This window comes from Chinchilla lanigera, unplaced genomic scaffold (genome assembly GCF_000276665.1).
Source record: "Chinchilla lanigera isolate Chin_1 unplaced genomic scaffold, ChiLan1.0 scaffold00046, whole genome shotgun sequence".
Taxonomy (NCBI): domain Eukaryota; kingdom Metazoa; phylum Chordata; class Mammalia; order Rodentia; family Chinchillidae; genus Chinchilla; species Chinchilla lanigera.
This window is the reverse complement of record NW_004955447.1, coordinates 12,602,729-12,621,794: the sequence shown is the minus strand read 5'-3', so window position 1 is coordinate 12,621,794 and position 19,066 is coordinate 12,602,729.

Genomic DNA, 19,066 nt, shown 5'->3' with positions numbered 1-19,066 from the left:
GATAACAGAGAAAGCAAATGTCATTACCAAGAATTTTATAGTAAAGAATACTATTAGAGAATAATTTGAAAATAAGCTTCATTTTATTATTGAATATTATTATTTTGAATTAAAATTAGCTCGCTCCCACTAGGCTGCTCACGGGCTTTACTTGGAGTCATGTCTTTATCACAAACAAAGGAAAACTTTAGAAAATAATGATTTATGGAATTATATCATACAGGAATTTCCTAACTATGGAACTTAATTTGTAATTTATCTCTCTGCAATTATTTATGCTTTTAGAATAATTTTATTTGAAGAATCATAAATAAAAATTTACAGTTATATAGTTAATTTTTATTTTAATATTAAATATGATTTAAAATATTTGCATATATTTAATGTTTAATGAAAATATACCTGTTATTAATTTTATGTACTGTTGTATCTTATTTTCATAATCTCTTAAACTTTCCTGTATTTAAAATAAATAAAATCCATTTATGTCAGCTTCCCTTACCACGGTAATGCACTCTTCATAAGCCAACCTATGGCAAAAGTGCTTATCTCGGCTCACGGTTCCCCAGGTTTCAGACCAGGAATGACTCATGCCATCGCGTTTGTGCATGTGGCAAAGCAGAGCATCATGACAGTGGGTTCATGAAAGAGTAAAGCTGCGCACCTCACGGCAACTGGGAAGCAAAGAGAGAGGAAGGAGCTGGGTTTCTGATACTAACTTTCAGCACCGCCCACGGTGACCTACCTTCCTCCACCGGGCTGCATCCTGCTGACCTCCCAACCGTGCCATCAGCGAGGGACCAAGCCCTCAACACACAAGTCATCTGGGGATACGCAAGACCCCAGGCGCAATACCAGGTGTCTTTTGTGCAGTGGTGGTCACTTTTAAAATGTAGTTACTTTTTGGTAGTTAGATTTTTCTTTTTACATTTTATTCTGAACAGCATTTGTTGATGAAATACATGAGAAGAACCGCTGATAGGAGGGATGTCTTGGTTACTTTTTTCTCGCTGCTGGGACAAAATACCTGATGCCCAAAATTAAGGAAGGAAAGGTTTATTTCGCTTACAGTTCGTGGAAGTCTCAGCCCGTACTTGGCAGATTATCAGGCAGAGTGGCATGTGGCAGAGGGCTGCATCTCAGGGCGGCAGCCACAGCTCAGCTGCTACCAGGACACCCACACCAGGGCGGAATAGGGAAGGAATCTCCCCAAGCAGCTTCCTCCTCTCCCTTACATATGCAAACTATCCACCCCAGGGTGGGTGTAGCTCTCACACCCATATTCAAACTCTAATAGCCTGCCCCAGGGCTGCAGGAGGCTTTGGGGGGGACACACAGATATAAACCATAACAAGGGAATATTTATTTGGGGTATAGTTTCAGAGGTTCCACATAGTGGCCCCTCAGCTGTCTGTTTCCGGGGCTATGCTCCGGTAGGATGTCATGGGGAAGAGCATAACCGCATGGCTTCTTTGCAGCAGACACAGAGAGGACCAGTGCCTGGAGACAAACACACCCCTCAGAGGGGAGCCCCCACGGCACTCCTTCCTCCAACAAGGCCCTTGCCTCCCAGGCTTGTCAGTTCCTCTCCTAGCACCATCCGCGGGGAACCGAGCCTTCCATAAACGAGCATTTAGGGCCTTTAAGGTATAAGTTACTGCAATTATCTTGGCCATATTAAAATTCTGTGAATTATTCCTAGTATTATGTTCTTTATTTCTTTGCTAAAGGACTGTTGACTAACTATTGTTTCTCCAATTACTATAGATTGTAATTTTAAATATTTGCACTGCAATATTTTTGAATATGCATGTAGCATAGGGTAAGGAGTTATGGTTTTTAGAAGAGAATTACTGTTTTTTCTAATGTTTATATTTCCTACCACATGCCTCCAATAATAATGATTATATGCCTTTTGGGGTTTTACTACATGTAAAGGACACATCTTGAACTTTTTTCAACATCTTCCTTTGCCTCTTATGTCTCTTAATCCCTTTCCCATATGAGAAAGATCTATCCCCTTTCTCGTTAGCAAAGCTTTATCTTGCTCTTGATTTATATTTTGGGTTTCTCATATAAGAGAGACCATGTGATATTTAAACTTGTATTTCTGATTTATTTTCCTTAACATCATGGTCTCATGCTTCATCCATTTTCTTACAAGTGACTCAAGTTTATCCTTCTTTACAGCGGGGTAGGACCCTATGGTGTATAAATACCACATTTTCTTTATCCACTCATTTGTTTATGAGCATATAGGCTGTTTCCAAGATTTAGCTCTTATGAGCTTTGTTGCTATGAACATTGGTGTGCATGTATCAGTGCACTATGGTGATTTAACACTTTGGGGAAGATACCTAGAAAATGAATGAATGGATAGAATCTCCATACTACTTTCCATAACGATTGTAGTATTGTACATTGTCAGCAACAGTGCAGAATTGTTCCTTGTCCCCATAGCCTCACCAACATTTATGATTTGAGTTTTGGTGGTAGCCATTCTTTTTGGATTAAGACTGATTGAATGTGGTTTTAATTTGCATTTCACTAATAGCCACGGATGATAAACATTTTTCCATGTATTTATTTATCAGTTTTGTTTCTTTTTCTAAGAAGTGTCTATTCATTTCACAATTTCTCTGTTTCTTTGTCAATAAATCATTATGATGTGTTCATAATACCTAACATTTTAATCCTTTGAGATATATATTACAATTTTAAAATCTTACTTATTATACTTTTTAAAAATGTTATACTTCCTGCATTTCCATGAATGTAGAAGAAAAATATGCTATGATTGCTTTGGGAAGTACTTAGTGAAATGCAACTGAATTTTATGTCTGCATGATAATTTGGCAGTTTATACCTCGTCTTTGTGATGTATGGTAATGTAGGATCATTTTTGGAAAGTTATCCAAATTATGTGATAGTGTTTGATTCTAGTCAGTTATTAAAAAATACTGGGAGCACCTGTAGGCCGTGAGTTCATCCTGCTTTTTCTACAGAATCAAGTTTTCCTTCTGTGATGCTCATAGCTTTGAATTACATTTTTCTAAGGGCCAGATATGCTGCAAAATTTTTTCACGTATTTATTGGCCATTTGTACTTCTGAAAAGTGTCTATTCATTTCAATCATCCATATTTTGATTAGGTCTTGCCTTCTCTAATTTTTTGTGTTCTTTATATATTCTATATATTAGTCCTCTGTCTGGGAAATATACTTTTTTCACGTTATTTAGGTTGTCCCTTGTCTCTCTTGGTTGTTTCCTTTGCTGTGTGGAACCTTTTTAATGTGACATAATCAGATTTATTGATTATTGGAGAAATTTTCTGTGTGCAATTAGGGTTCTGTTCAGAAAGTCCTTGCCTGTTTCTACCCTTCAAGAGGTACTGTTTAAATTTCTAGATCTTTGATCCAGTTTGATTTTTTCCTTTTTTACAAATCTGTATTGGTACATTTTAGATATACATAAGTATCAGTTTCATCACAGAGAATTTGTGCCTGGACACGATATAACTCATTTTTTTTCCTTTCCCCCACCTCTTCTTTAACCTCTTGTTGCCTTGCCATTTACAAGTCTGCTTTATTTTCATACAGGATGAGAGATATATGTCTAGATTCAACTGTCTGCATCTGCATAACCAGTTTTCTCCACTCCATTTCCAAGAGAACTTACCCTTTTCCAGCATGTAGTCTTGGCCCCTTTGTCACAGTCAGATGGCTGACTGTGGCTGGTGCTCTTCCTTCAATCTGTTTTCTGTTCCTTTGGTCACTGTCTGTTTTTAGGCCACTACCACATGCTTTCATCACTAGCTTTGTAACATAAATGAAAATCAAGAATCAGGTTGTCTCCTACTTTGTTTTTATTGACCATTTTTTTTTTTTTTTTTTTTTTTTTTTTTTGCCATTCTTGTTTTTCGTGGCTCCATATATAATTGGGAGATTTTTTTTTTAGTTTTGAAAATAGCACTGTTTTGTATTTTGACTGGGAATGCATTAAGTCTATATATGAATTAAGTTCCTTGTGTACTTCTTTTATATCATTTTCCTTTCCATTCAAATGTAAGGTATAAAGTATAGCAACTTTCATCCTATACTTAGCTTTTATACTTAACTGTGTAGTATATATGTGGCTTATCAATAGATTATTCAACATTGTAAGTGCATTTTCAAAATATTTATTTAGATATACAGGCCAAATCTACATTTTTATAACATAATTTGATTTTATTGTCTTTATTAATTGGGGAAAATTTATTAAGGATCTAATTCCTTTTCCTTTGGTACCAAAAGTCAAACTCAGGGCCTGGCACTTACCAGGTAGGTGCCGTGTCACTGAGCTGTATCCCTGGCCCTTTGGTTTAATTTCTAAAGAGAGGATATTTTCTACTTTTCTTAATTCAGGCAACTCTTATTTTCATTCTTCATATCTTACAATAGTATTTAAATATTTGAATCTATATTTTACTTAAAAATTTGAACATTAATTTCAAAGCTATGCATAATTCATTTTTATACTCTAATCTTTTATTTTTTATGTTTGTCTTTGGCTCACTTTTACCAATCTTAGCAAATTTGAAACAATTTTTTAATAGGTATCTTTCTCTTCATTACACAGTCTGTTATTGGCATTATACCATAGTTATATTGTCACTTAATTATTCACTCTAATAGTTGTGCATTGCTCTCATTTCAAAATGTATTTCAAAATACATTGTACACTACTACATTTCTATGAATATATCTGTATGAATAGCATCAAGTAGAAATCGGTATTTGTTTAGAATAAGTTTCTCTTGTTGAATGTAATATTTACATATAATAAAATGCACAGATGGCAAATGTTTTACTTAGCTTTGACAAATTATAAAATTATGTAACAGAAAGAAATGCTTATCAAGATTTCTACTATCATCATAAGCGCAGTATATTTTTTCATTTTTTTCCTGGTTTATTTCCATTCAACTCCCCAAAGGAAACCACTCTTCCAACTCTTTTTCTACTGTAAAATAACATTACCTATCCAAGAATTTCAAAAAAATAGAATCATAGAAAATATACACTTTTAAATGAAAGCAATAATTTTGAGATTCATCTGCACGTTTAAAAATCAGTAGTTCAGGCCTCGTACTTTTGAGTCTTAAGGCGCAATATAAATATGACTAATGCACAATAGGAATTTCTTCACTATTCTTCTGTTGATACTTTCTTGATCAATTCCAACTGTGGGGCTGATTTAAACAAAGCTACTGTGAGTATTCTTGATGTGTCATTTTTGAAATTATATTTTCTTTTGTTTATTAAGTAAGTTTCTAAGTGGCATTTAGTTCTAAGTGGCATTTAGCTATGATTTTGATTTGTATTTCCCTGATAATTAATGATGTTGAACAATTTTTATATACTTTTTATTCACTTTTAGTTTGTGATGTGTTTCTGTTCAAAATTTAGCACCCATTGCAAACTAAATTTTGTGACTTTTTATAGTGGACTTGCATATTTGTTTTTCATATAGCATTGGTGATCAGTCTCTACCGGTTATATATAGTTCATGAAACATTTTGAATATATGGTTTAGTTATTTTCAATGGTGTCATTCCATGAGTGAAAATTTTTAATTTTGTTCATGCCCATGTTATCACCTTTTTCTTTTGGAATTACCTACAAAAATTTTGTGTAATATTCTCTATTCAATATTTTCTGTATTTTCTGCCAAAAGAGGAGTAATATACTTGTACCAAAGTAGTAATAAAACTTCTCAAGGGCTGAAGATCATGTGCTTCACACACACAGACACACACACACACACACACACACACACTCACAAAGACTCACATTTGATTATAGAACACAAAAGTGGCCTTTTGAGAAAATGACTTTCAGTCTAGCACTTAGCTTTAGCTATAGCCTTTAAAAATAAAAGCATAATAAGATATGATTTTAGTGAACCTCGTCCCATGCATCCTTTCTCTAGAAACAACTAGAGAATGTATCACAAAAAGTCAAGGATATAGATTAAAATTAGAAGAAATGGTGTTTGTAAAACCTTAGACTTAAAAAATGATAGCTGATGGAAGACATTCCAAAGTTGCAGCTGTGCCCCAGTAAGAGAGAGCAGTGTATCAGGATTAGAGCAAGAGGACATAAGTTGATGCCCAGACACTCACTGCAGACCACTGATTCACTAAGCGATGCACTAGACAATTTCAGCCATAAATTTATATCAGTAACATTTGCACGGCAACCTAAAGTCAGGGCCCGTCTGCTGCCACCACAACAGGAGACCAGTTCTGTCTGCTGCCACTAAGGACTTACGTTTTATAACTTCTTGTAAAATAAAAAGCTACGCACACACAAAGATTCTACAAGAGGCCGTAAACTAATATGTCTTCTAAGTCGATTTTTCTGTATTGGAGATCTTAGCAGAAATACTCAACATGAAATATTGATAGATCAGTAATTTGGTAAAGATGAAAGTAAAACACAAGTCCTAGTTTGCAGCTAAACCCAGTATTTTACAAAACAAACCACCTGTGACTAATAAAATGTGGTTGCAGAGGACAAACACATTTTCATATTTATTAATATTCAACTTATTAATAGACTAAGAAACCACTTAAAATGAAATTGAATGTTTGAAAGGTAATTTAAACAAAAAATGAAAAAACAACATATTTATTAAAAAGTTGGATGTGAAACACAGAATTTAATCATATCATTTTTGATACAGTAAAGTAATTACTAACACTTAAAATACTTTAAATGGATACTTTGAAAAGTTTCAGTGATGAGATATTGGCACTTTATTTTATTTGATTGTAATACCTTTGTCCTCTGGTTTTTAAAATAAAACATGAAAATTTTGATCCAGTTTTTAAAATAAGACAGTGCTGTAGATTCCACACAAGATGTAAAAAGTAACTTTAAAAATTGTATATAATTTTGTGACATTTACATTTATATTTTACGCGATTCACCATTGTAAAGTGTTTCAGTTGAGTATACAGCTTCCCTTCTCTTAGCACAGGGGCAGACATCACCTGTGGTTTGTGTGCTCGACTGTTTTCTAGCACTTCTGTCTACTCATCCCTCTCCCTCCTACCCCAACTGCAGGGATCTCCCTGTCTTGCTACCACAGAATTGTAATCCATTGCGTTCTGTGCAAATCTACATTTGTCTGCTTTTTCCTTTGGTCTTTTATCACGCTCTTCCTTTGGTGATTTGTTCTTCTATACTGGCTTTCCCAAATTACAAATTTGCATAAACTGGTGAATTCCAAGAAATGTATATACCTTTATCCTTATTATTGCCAGAGGGAGTAAATTACATAATGCAACAAGTTAAAATTCTGCTAAGGCATTATGGAATCTACATAAATAATGTAGGCAAAAGACATTGAGAATAAATGTGTTTTGAACATTTGCATTTATCATAGTGCATATATTTTTTTTAATATTTTACTTGTCTGTAGAGTAATTCAATACTTTATCTGCTTTAATAACATCAAAGACGTTCTTCAGATATTAAGGAAACATAATAAGACGTTCTTCAGATATTAAGGAAAGATACTGTTGCTTACACAATTAAAGAAAACTCGAATTTTACTAAGATGAAATGGGATAGTCACACTTTGTAGTGCAGCTTTCTGTAAGTGGCACCTCTATAGTACTATCCAGAGGAAACTGAACTTCATGGTAATGACTTCAACGTTCAACAAAGTTTGTATATAGCAATGAAGCCGCTAAATTCTTTTAAAAATCTACATTGAGAACTTTCAGTTACTTATACCAGCTGAGGACAGTATTTCTCTTTTATTAATATTTAGAATATTAACTTAATTTTCATGGATTATAATGGAGGAAGAAAAGGGAGAGGTCACATTCATATATACGTAGCACTCAATAACTTCCTGGATATAATGTCCAACTTGCACCAAAATTCCTATGTAATTTTTCAAATTAAATACTGAAAATTCTAATAGTCTTGTAGTATATTCTAATTACTTCATAATGTTTTGAATACAATAATAGTTATACACATGGGATAATTGATTTACTGGGATATCTCTTTCTATCAAATAGCACAGGCATCATACAAGCTTGATATGTGATAGTGCTGTCCAGGTCCTGCACCACAGTTCTGAGAATTTCCTTACTGACTTACAGAAAGCTGCTCAAGGCATTCTTTCTATGTTCCTGAGTACACTACAGAGCTAATTTATCAGCTCTTCCAAACTAAATATCGTCATTTGCTGCTTTTCTTAATTGCTACAATTCAGTTCTCCTTAAGAAAGTTTGAAAACAGTATGTATATATAGATAGATAGATAGATAGATAGATAGATAGATAGATGATAGATAGGTAGATAGATTGAAACTTTCTAAACTCCTACATCAATAAAATAAGGGCAAGAACTTAAATTTTTATGCAACTGAAAATATTCTTTAGTTTTGATGTACATTATTTAGCTTTGCATGTCACTACGGCATATTTTATGTTCTTAGGGTATTTGTTTCTGAATAAAGTCTACTGCACATCCATACTGTCTGAAAATGATATTTGGATTCCTTTCCCTTAAAAATCATTTCTTTATGCTAAGCCCATGTGTGTGGTCCATGAAGTTTAAACTTTCACTCCTTGAATGGCCATATAGTTAGGTCTGTGCATAGAACACAGGAGTTCAATAAAGATTTTTTGGTCTCCAGTGTTATAATTTGTTCCAGCAGGACCAGTGCCAGAAGGTGTTCAGATGAATCTCTGTGTGGAGAATTGGGTCAGAACTATGGGATACAGTTGCTATTTTCTTGAGGTAGATTTGCCAGTTGTTGGAATAATAAAGTCTAGGATCATAGATTTCATCAAAACTCTGAAAATCAGGTCAAAAAATGAAAATAGGAAGCAAAACCCTGTTCCTGATAACAATGAACCTATGCACCTCAAGCAATGTCAGAGTCACTCATCTCTTTAAAATTGTACATCTATATCTTCAAGTAAAAGTATCTTCACCCGGGTGGCCATTGGAATTAAAGCATGCCGCTAACACCTTCAAATTTCAGGCTGAGTTAGGTAAGTAGAAGTTAGCCTAAGTCTTTACTTTCCAGTCTAAGACAATAAGATATATTTTACCTGAAAGTCAAGTGACATTGTAAAACTTCACACCCGTTATACTGTGAAGTTTGTACTTTTATGAATTTTTCAGGTAAATATTGTATTTTGTGGGTTTCTGTCTTAACCACTATATTCTTAAGGCAGGTCCTTGAAAGAAAAGTGGACTGAATTTGTTAATAGTGGCCCATGTGACAGCAGAGGAAAAAGAAACAGCTTTACAAGTGCTACAATGAGCATCTTGGTGGTAATAATGGTACAACATCTTCTAGTGAAGAGCTTCAGTATGCGGCCCAAAGATGGCTGAAAAAAATCAAGGCAAATGAGAGTAAATAGGCAATAAAATCGGAACCTGGAAGAGACTTAGATCATCACTCATAAATATTTTTCTTATTTTATAACTGCACAAAAGTGAGGCTCATTTAAAACAGCTATCAGTATAGGAAAGATTCACCAAGCTATGCTGTGGTTCATATTTTTCTGTTACAGGACTCAAGAAAGGGGACATGCACTTGAGTGTCAGCGGCCCATTGTGAACACCTGGGCTTGAGCTGTGCAGTTGGTCTGTGCACTGCCTCTTGCCAGCCACGCTCCCGTTCCAGTCTTGCCTCCAACCTATGACCGGCAAGAGCATCAGAGGTGACAGACGTCCTTATTGGCTCTCTGCCCTGCACTGTTGACACTAAAACCAATCACACCAACTTCCCCACAGCCTCTGCATTTACTCGGGTTATTTCTGTGGGCACTCGCAAGTTTTCCTTAGAGAGCTACCAAGAACATCGCTTCACAAATCCAATGGACTCTTCCACGGAGGTTCACTTTTGCCTTTGATCCATGCTGTATTATCCCGAGAGGACCTTTTGACAGTTACAGAAGATCCTCCTGTTGGTTGGCTGGGGACAACAGGGGCTTAGTGGCTCACCTGTCGACGTGTCCAGCAGGGCCTAGAGGCATGGCCTTGGATACTACATCTAGTCTCTAGCCCCTTCCTCTCTGGTGCTCTTTCCCTGTTCTGTTTCCAGCTGCTGTGAATGATCAGCTTTGCCTCCCCATACATTTCGCTGCCATGACTTGAGTCCTCTGACACCGAGCTATGTTATTGGAAAGTGAATACAGATCTGCAGCTGTGCTGGCTAGGGATGGACATTTTATTTAAACAAATGGGACTATTCCCTTGCTTTACTCATGCACTCTTTGCTTATTCTTCTATGGAGTGGCAGAATTATGATGCCACAGATATTATGATGCCACAGAAAAGATTATATTCTCTCTGTATAGTGCAGTGGTTATACTCTGATAGGACGATATGTTATTCTATATTTATTTTAAAATTCCAAGTCATAAATATAACCCCACCAGGAAACAATCATTCACATTTTCTGAATACTTGGGGTAAGACTCACATTTTTCATTAATAAAGTCATAACAACACTTGAGTGAGACAGTGTGAGCCTGAGTATGGGGGCACCATGCATGCTGGCAGGGCATGAGGAATCATGGGATATAGTCTGCATCAATTAAATGGTGTTAGGGAACCAGAGAGGCAAGATACCTATTGTTCCAATGAAAGCAAGTATCAAAGAAAATGGTATCATTAGTAATACTATATATATCTCTCTTTATCGTGGTGGGATTTATGAAGCCAACCAGGACCTGTGTTACTTTTCAATCTCAAATCAGTGGAGGAGATGCTACGTAAACACTGGGAAGGATCTGCATCTGAATCAAATGGGGAATCGTCAAATACACAAAAACCTCTTCCTTATTTCTAGTAATTATTCCAAAATGATGATATTTTATTGACTCATGCTATACAAATTCACTTTGAAAAAAATATTTGACCTGAACCTTTACATGTTGGTGTGTTTTCTGAAAGAGTGGATGAGAGAAACAGAGAAAATTGCATTGTCAGTTAATGAAATTGACTTATTGAATAATAGTGCATAATAAATCATATTCCCCCTAGAATAAAAGAAATTGATATAATACAGTTATGAATTCTAAATATCATTGAACTTAGACTCTGAAATCCTTTTCTTCTTGCAATGAGGCTTGGTTGTATTGATTTTTCTCAAATATTGAAAGACCAACTAGTATTATCAGAATTGATTTGTACATGGCTACAGAAACTCTTGGTATTTAAAATTACTTGAGGTTGTCTTTCTCTTTTAAATCAAAAGAATTAGATGAACCTACTGGTGATTTAAAAGTCACAGGGAAATATCCGTCTGATCCATACAATATATAGGGTTTAATTCCATGATGTTATGGTTCCATGAAAGTACTTCCACTGCCTTGATCATTGGGTGGAAACCCTGTGACTGTTGCTTACATAGCAAATTCTTGTTCTGCAAAGAAATGTATCTAGAGGGATATGTGTCTAGATGGCTTATATGGGTATGTCTGGTCAACTAGTATTATTGAATTAAATGTGCTTAGATTCTGTGTCCATTCCTAACCCAGGAAGAAGAACTCTATCCACAAGAGTGTTAATATTTTGGCTGCATTTCAAAATTGGGCATGAGATCAGTAGTGTTCAATCTAAGACTCATCCTTAAACTCCCGCTAAGTGGGAGTTTTGTACTTTCATAAGCAGTGAATTAGGTTCCCAGAGATGTGAGAGAGGAGGGCAGACAGTCCCAGCTGGCTGGTGCCACCAAGGCCAAGGGTCACGGGAGGGAGTGGGCTCCTCACACAATCTCAGTGATTAGAAATCAGCAGACAGGAAAACAACCAAAATGGTACCAGATGAGTGAGATGACTCTGCTGGCCTAAGGCAGTGCGGCCAGTGTCAGCTAAGCTCCCAAGGGCAAATGCACGATTACTAGATTTGTATCCATTTTAGGAGAAGGCCATGGGATTGAATTGCTGTGGTCTTATCCTTACTTTTTTCATTATTTTATTTTATTTTCTATTTGTAAAAGCTGAATCAGTAGAGATTCATGGCTAATACATCCTTTATAACTTAAAACTAATGATTCTCATAGGGTGGGGTGTCACCAGCCAGTGATCCCAGCACTCAAGAGGCTGATCCAAGAGTGTGGCAGTGATTGTGTGGGCTACAAAGTGAGTTCAGGGTCATCAACTACATAGAGAGACCCTGTCCCAAAGCAAAACAAAATATTTCATACACATACAGGGCCAGGGATATGGCTCAGCAGCATAACACTGGCCTGGCAAGCATGAGGTCATGAGTTCCATTCCCAGCACCCCCCAAACCAAATGCTAGTTTTCAGTTCATTTGAAGGTAATTCTACACTTTTCCACTTTTCCTAATTACACTGTGGTGTATTACACAGTATTGAAAAGAAATTTTTCTGAAATTATCGTATAATTCTTACAATATAACTTTTTTTCCCACTTGACTAGTTATAGGGCGATAGATATCAGCTTTGTTTCCAGAGTTCTATTGTTAATGTCTCATGCAGGATTCATGCGTGATAATCTCAATTTAGTGTTTTTAATTTAACATAAACACAAATGAGAAGAACCAATTCACCAAACCTAATGAGTGGTCATAATGGAAAACAGTAAAATGTTTCTTTTTTATACCATTTTTATGCAAAATTCATCTCAGAACACATTTTAAAGTTAAATGGCATCATTATATATTTAAATATGATGTCATTTAACCAGCTAATAAATAAGAGCAGAGACAAAAATTAATCTACCTCCCTATCAGTCAAAATAAAGGTGTGTGAGAGATGTATTTTGATTAGGTGGGAGGAGATTCAGGGAGAAGGAGGAGAATGAAAATCTGGGAAATCCGGGAGCCACCTCTGCAATCATCGTGAGGCAAAGGGCTTTGCTTTTGTTTTTCACACACATGGAATTGCTGTGTGAATTTGCATGAGACAGTTAATGGTCTGTAACCAACGTTTGCCAAACTGATAAATTTGGAGCGAGCATAGCTTTAGATAAGAGAACTTCTTCTATTAAAATAGTTTTATGAAGACAGTGTCTTGGGAAGAAAAATTTCACTTCTTTTGGGGAAATGTCCAAAAGAAATCATTGTTATCATTAAAAGGACAGAAATTCGTGTCCAAAGGAGAAACAGAGGATTCCTTCATCTGCAAAACGAAACAATAGAAAGCTGTGCCCTATGTCTTATTGATATATTCTTGTGTGATGAATTACACCTGTCAAAAATACTAGCAATCATGAAGCCCTAGAAGAACTTTCTCGCTCTCAATGTATTGTATTAGAAAACTCGGTGAAATAAAAAGAACAAATGCTGGGGCAGGGATTTAGCTCAGCGGCACAGAGCCTGCCTGGCAAGCATAAGGTCATGAGTTTGATTCCCGGTACCAGAAACAACCTACCTCAAAAGAAAAAAACAAACAAACAAACAAATGTGTGCTGGGCAAGTGTATGCCCCTTCTTAAGTGTATGACAGTGATGGAAAGTCTGAATTTCTATTTTCAAAATGTGATGATGTGTTAAAGTAATTAAAAGGTTTTATTATAGTTTCTACTCTGTCAGAATGAGGGAAATTATCATAGTATGATGCCAAAATGAATAAAACAAGAAGACTTCTTCTTCTAAACCAATCTCCATTACCATCATGTTTTATAAATTCATCTTTTTCTCCTTGCAACTAAAATCTTCCTTCTCACCTGTGAATTAAATGTTTGGTCTGAGTGAGTCACACATTCAAATACCCATGAGAATCCAACAGGTAATTTAAACTAATTAAATTTACTAGATGACAATTTCAGCCAACAAGATGGTAGCTATTCCTTTTAAAAATAATCTTTGAAACTATAGCTTTGAAGAATTTGGTGTAATAGAGCCACTTTCTACTAGTTTTCTTGATATACTTCTAAGAGTTTAAAAATTTAGATTACAATTTAGTATTTAAATGTTAATTTCTAAGTGCTATCCCAAATATTTTCAGCAGGCCATATAAAACCTTTGTGTGATGTAAACTTAGCCTGAAAGACAGGGACGTTTAAGTAGTATAATCGATCGGTGTTTAGATTTCTCTTAACAGTCTGTGATTTTATATTTCTGTCATGCTGGAATGATAAAGCACATAGAAATTTTCATGCTGCATTAGGAAATGTGAAGTTCAGCATTCATTATAGACAGATAAATTAATTACTAGGCTTTGTATAAAAATTGCTTAGGAACATAATTTTCCTGTAATTGTTCTCTATCCTGTCCTCCTTATACCTCCTAGCTTGCTCAGGTATAAACTGGCTATTACACTGTTGACTCAGGGAGCACCTTTCCTTTTTTTATTTTAAAGAGAATAATTAAAAAGAATAACAGCAAAATGCCAACAACATAGGCAAAACATAGCAAAAACAATAAAAATGATACAGCGTTTCAGAACAAAATGATAGGAATTAACAGTGGTTGTTATACTACATATAGTTATCTTCAGCAAAGTTGCTCAGGTTACCAGATGTAAGAATGCACCTTATCTATGTCTCTGCAGGCAGGACATCAGGCCAGACCACCACAAAGATTTGGGGAATAGCTGTGGGAAAAACTTTACAACTATGCTATTCCTGAAGGAACCAACCCCAATATTTTATATGGATTCAGACAATGGAAATTTCCTCCCCACAATGAAGCTCTGGGCTGTTTGATATTCCATTGGTATTTCATCAGCATCCCTATCAGTACTCCACATGATATAATTATTTAAAGGAAGGTGAATTCATAGAAGAATTGAAGGGGATGATGTCTACGTGTCTTCTAGTGGGTAAACATGGGGTACAGTATAAAATTTCCCTTCATATGGACAAAAATCAGCATGACTAAGAGAAATTACTGATTGCATACTAGTTTCATTAATTACTATTCCAAGAAGGGATTAACATCTGTGTGATGCATAATTCTCACTAGCCTAAGGGATCCTATTGTACTTAATATGATAAACTTTCTAAAATCACTGTATATTATGAATTAACTATAAAAATTGAAAAAATCCTTTCAAAACTAAATGCTTATGCTTAAGATGAATTAATACCGTAAGCATGTAGGGATATAGTGGGCGTAGGTGTGCTTTTTGTCAGGGATAGACACTGTTTCTCCTTCACAATGTCCCATTTTCTATTGTCTGTTGTCCTACTTACTTGGAAGTGATGTCACCTTTAATTGGAATAGTGGCTCAAAGCCATGGAATTTAAATTATATGAGTTAGGTCCCGTGATTGAACTTGTTTTCCTGGCACTTGGCTGATATCAGCAAGGGTCAGGTCTTGGAAATTTGTATCTATTAGGCTAAATGTAGAATGTGGGGGTTACATAAATTCTGTACACAGGAAAAGTGGGTAAAGATTGCATAGTGGAATGGAAAAGGAATTTTGCACATTGCTCACCAAATAATATGGGTTTTTTTTAGATAAAATGTGACAAATTTAGTTTCTAACAGAATGTTACATCTATTTTTCTCATCATAGTGAGATAAGAAAAAAGAAACAAAATCATAAAATGTGGCATGATCTTGAGATATATACCTGTGTATGTGTGTCTGTGTGTGTTTTCCTCAGCATGATTCACATATACATTTTCTAGAAATTTTTAAAGTTTCCAAGTAGTATCTTATGAATTCATAGAAAACCCAGTTGAAAGAAAAGCATTTCTGCGTATGTTTCTGTCTCCTCGTTTTCAGTGACTTGAATTATACAGGTTTCTTTATTGTATGATTCTCCAACTATCTGATACTCTGATATTCTCTAATACTTTTATTCATCCCTTTAGTTTTATTAAAAAATATAACTGTAGAAATTAAATACTTCAACTAAAAGAAGTATTTTCCATTAAAATTTTAGCCTTAGGTATTTTCATATGTTTGTAAGTTGGAGTCATCTAGCGCCGTTATGAATATTTTTATGTGGAAATTTCCCTTCAAAACTCCATACTATGGGCCGGGGATGCAGTTGAGTGGCACAAATGCCTGCCTGGTAAGCGCAGGGCCCTGAGTTTGATTCCTGGTACAAAACAAACAAACAAACAAACAAAAAACAACAACTCTACAGTATTTGTGAGCCAAATGAGTTATTGATAGACTGAAGCAACAACCCAGGGCCTTTCCTGTGTGACAGGCACCGAGAAAACAAATTCTACTTTGAAAACTCAAGTAGACGAATTCACAGAACTCTATTTGGGACATCACAGTACACTGATAAAAATAGACAAGTATCTATTTATCTATCATCGATATAGATGTGGATATAGATACAAACATGGACAAAGGTACAAATGATATAGATAGATATATAGATACAGATACACAGATGTAGATAGATATATACCAGTGAACATAGAGCAAGACAAATTTAAGAATTAGCTCCATTTATGCATATATACATTAGTTTTTCTTATAGAACTAAAGGGATGAATAAAAAAACCCTCCATTATACTTGTGAGTCAGAATGAGTTATTGATAGATTTAACGGAAGGAAAACTTTCAAATAAAAATGTTCAGAATGGCACTAGATGACTTCAATTTACAACACATGAAATCTATCAATGTATAGATTAAATGTCACACAATTTACTGAAACCATGAAGAACCATGGTGAAGAAAAAATTGAGGGGGGAGACATCACCACATTCTCTTTAGTTACAAATTGCATGGTTTCTAACGCAGATAGCATTTCCTCTAGAATTTGCCATAACTGCAACCATGATTCTGAGTTATTATTATCTGTATGAAATTTTGCTTTAAAATGTGCTGATTTTTAAAATACCTTTGAAAGTTGTTTTAACTCATGTCTAGATATAAAAGTTAGACATAATAACTCCAAAACATGTAAAACATATAAATTTAGTGAAATAAGAGAGACAGAAAGTGGGAGAACAAATTATCAGTTGTAGAAAATAATGGGATGGGAAAGAGGAAATATTTGTAAGATCCCACAAATATTAAAAGTATAATTATGATCACTATACAAATATGAACAAATCTACATTCACAGATTTAAAAATTTAGACAAGGTAGATTCTTGACACATGCTGCCCAAAGTTACTCAAGATGAAAAAGTGTATATGAATAGTACTACCATTATTAAGGCATTAAATCTGTGATTTAAAACTGATCAAAAATAGTCTCTAGGTGCACAGAGTTACATGGTAAACTACACCAATTTTTTAAGAATAAATATCAATTCCATCAAACTTGCAGTATTTAGAAAATGAAGAAAAATTCCTTAAGTTTTATAACACTGTAATATCAGAAACATAAAACACACCAGAAGACAACTACTGAGCATTTTACTGCACGTGCATGAACAATAAAGCCTAAATCATCAGTACAGTGAACTATCTGAAATTTGTGTACACCAGTATGTGTGTATGATCGTATGCTCACGAGCAATATATATACATTGCATCTAACTATGTGGAGTGTTCTGTGGTAACAAAAGGCTTTTTCATTATTCAAAGACAGTTAATATTGGATCAACTGTTTGGGAAGATCTATTCCTAATAAACTTTCAGCAGACTAGAGATAAAATATAATACCCTCAACCTGATAAAACATTTATGAAAAATATCTACAATTAATGTCATACTTGATGTTCAATAATTAAATAATATTTCTAAGAGGAAAGTGAGTAAAGGAAACACAGTCTGAAAAAAGCAGCAACATTTTTATGACTATCTTTGGAAAAATAAACCAAACAGAAAGGCATGAGGTAAATATATATATATATATTCAGATATACCTTTTTTAGAAGCCAAAGAGACTCAGTTTCTAGGAGAAGCAGCAAGTGGCACAAATATTTCAGAACGTTTAGAAAAGGACTAAAAAAAGTTCACTTTATTCCACTATATTTGCCAAAGAAAATGTCACTCTTTGTATTATGTATGACAGCTTTATTAAAAGAAGAAAACGGAAGTATAGAAGCAAGTGAGGTATATGATTCCGAATACCTTCATCAAAAGAGATGTTTCCAGTGATAGAGTGTGATCCTTGAGCTTTATTTTAAAATGAGTACTTTGATAAAGTATATCTAGGAAGGCTCCAACGTTTTCAGAGAATTGAAGAGAATGTTATAGACTTGAAATATTATTTTAAGTCCAATTTTCTTTCCATTTAATTGTGAGGATCTATGTAGTTTGACTTTTAATAACTTTTTAAAACATAATTTCAACTACAAAAAAGTGCACCAAATTAAAAGTTTAGAAAATAGTCAAACTTTGATTGCTTAAGTAACAAGGGAAACAATTAAATGGAAGTAAGGATTATTTCTCAATGGTGAATTTGGGAGTGCAAAAAGAGAGCATTACTAAAGTATTTTCGTGGTAAATCACTTCAGAACTGCTAGCCAAGGGGATGATCAGAAATCATTAATTTCGTGTAATCATTCTTCTGGGACACAGATATCTGTGTTTCATGACTTTAAAAATTCTTTCTTTCTTATTGATTAAAAATACAATCTAAAGCAGTGTTGAGAGATGCCATAGATATAGTCTGATGCACTTTAGGAAACACTTTTTGAGAAGGATGCAAAGGTTTGAGTGTGGACCCAGAATTCATGTGTTGGAATTTTAATTCCTGAATCATCTCATAATGGAATTTGGAGGTGAGACCTCGAGGAGGCAGTTGGAAGATGAGGGATCTATCCTCGTGGATGGGTTAGCTCATTCGTTTAGAGTGAATTAATAGGTTATTAACAAAGTGGTTTTGCTATCAACATGAGCTCTCTCTGGCAATTTTGAATTATCCCACTATAAGATGCTTTCCACCATATTACAATGCACCCAGAAAATCCTGCCCATATGTTGGCATCTTAATATTGGGGCTTCTTTCCTCCAGATAATGACCTAAGTAAATCTCTATTGTTTTTCAGTTACCCAATCTGAGACACTTTGTTATAGCAAAAGAAAATATACTAACACAGAGGAAAATAAGGAAGAGGAGGCCAAATGTCTCCTTTCAGAGTGATTTTAAGATTTGTTTCTTTTTGTTTTTATTGTATTTTAAAAGGCATATAATATATAACATA